Below are 2,220 nucleotides of genomic sequence, written 5' to 3' on the forward strand. Positions count from 1 at the left end.
TGACCACCACCAGTAGGCAAACATGGGGTTAGTATCTTGCCCAAGGATATTTGGCATGCAGCCAGGAGGCAGCCTGGGATCGAACCACCGACCTTCTGATTAGTGGCTGACCTGCTCTCGAACCACCGACCTTCTGATTAGTGGCTGACCTGCTCTGCCAGGTGAAAGAGTGCTTTTAAGCCAATCTTTTGCCTTAAACTTAACCTTGCAGTGTTTTGCCGAAATCTCACCAAGTGAAGTCTAAGAGAAAGTAGTATGACAAAAAGCTATGGTAGGAATCTCACAAGACAAACTTCTCCCATTAGCAGGAACCAGCCCAGTCATGGCTCCCAGTGGGGAAGTTTGACTATACCATGAAAATAGAAACTGTATCTTCGCCTCTTTTAACATGTAATCAACCCATGCCTCAATCTAGACTTCTTTTTGCACTTTAGCCATCCTACATTCCTTCTGACCCTTATTAGTCACTAAGCTTTTCACTGTTATTATTGCAAGAGTATCTCAGGTCATGAGACTTAAACTCTAGCAAATTCCTGCCCTCTGGACTCCCCCATGCTTCTTGTTAGGCTCTGTCCGTTAATGCTGTAAATTACAGAGCAATCCCAAGCATGAAAAGAATGGAAGTCCAGACTTAGGCTTGCTGAAAGGCTGCATTTCCTCCTCTCTTGTTTAGAGGCTGTCTTGAAATTACATATCATGTAGGCTGCAACCTTATGCAACCTGGTGGAAATTTTGTGAAATCCATAGTTACTTGATTACCAGAGTTATTTGTGATTCAACTGAATGTTTAGAGCTATTCTAAAAAAATTCCAGTGAGGAAATTTTTTTTGGAATTTACCGACCCATGAAAGAGGGTTTCTTCTTACTCTCGATCAACAACTCCATGGATTTCCATTTCATTAGAAGAAAAATGCTGAAGTTGGGCCAAGTGTAGACTTTTTCCAGCAGCACTACACCTGTTTTAAGATTTGTTGTATGTCTTTAGTTAAGTAGATGAGATCAAGAGTTTGTTTCCACAAATTCCTTCGTGTGCAGTCAGGACTACTTGCAAGTGATTCCTTTAATTACAATAATTTGAATTTTTCTTTAACTGGCTTAAGATTGTTTGACAGTGTAATTTTGCCACAAACAGTCCCTTATTGTTTCCTTCTTGCACACGTGCATAGAAAACACATGTTCTTGCACAAACAAGACCCCAGTCGTTATTTAAGTGTGCCAAGTCAGACAAGCAACACTAACAATTACGTTCCTGTTCAAAAAGATGTGAGTGTTGCACTGATAAGACCCTGGGAGTGAATTATCACAGCTTTGATCAGAGAGGCAGAGCTCATGTTTCTCGCGCCCGATGGATCTTTGGGTTTTGAAACACACATGACTTAATCAGGGACATTCATGAAGCGGGGATCTTTGGAGTCACAGATCACATTACCTAGGTAAGGCCCAGAGGAATGCCGACTGTACATGTTATCAACTCATGACCAGAAGTTGATGAAAGGCTGACCTTTTTTTATGATTAAACATGATGTAACTGACAAAAGAGGCCACATGATGCTGGAAATATGAAGGTGGTAGACCGAGCCACCTGGCTGCTGAAGCCAGGATTTGTCAAAGTGCTGAAAGCTGCACACGTCCAGGCTACTCACATCTGTGATTTCAACAGACGTGAAGTGACCAGTCAGATCTTAGCAGGTACAAACTGAGATTGATGTATTTTATTTGTAATAAAGCTAACTTACTAGCTTACAACAAAGCTGCATTGGTTTCAATAGCAACTAAAAAAATTGCAACAAGGGTGGCTGAGATCAATACAGATGCTGCTGCAAGTTGACTTAATGAGCAAACAACCCTTGGGTCAACACATTTCTTTGATCAGTTTGAAAGACAGCAGGCCCACAAACAACCACAGCCGCTTCCATTTTGAGAGTACACGAGACGCTACTGGTTAGCATAAACCAAAACAAAATAACCCCAAATCTCAACAACAAATCAGCTAACATTAACAGAATGTCAGGCTGACTGAATAAAATATACACAGATAAGCCACAACATTAAAACCACCTACCTAATATAGTGTATGTGCTGTTAAAACAGCTTTAACCAGTGGAGGTTTCTTGTGGTGTCTGGCAGTAAATAGCTTGGCTCCTGTGGGTTGCGCGGTGAGGCCGCTGTGGATGCTTGTTCAGATTTGGATAAAGGGAGTTTGGAAAATGGACCACTGAT

Source organism: Pundamilia nyererei, unplaced genomic scaffold (genome assembly GCF_000239375.1).
Source record: "Pundamilia nyererei isolate P.nyererei 1_Seehausen unplaced genomic scaffold, PunNye1.0 scaffold00074, whole genome shotgun sequence".
In the NCBI taxonomy this organism is placed as follows: domain Eukaryota; kingdom Metazoa; phylum Chordata; class Actinopteri; order Cichliformes; family Cichlidae; genus Pundamilia; species Pundamilia nyererei.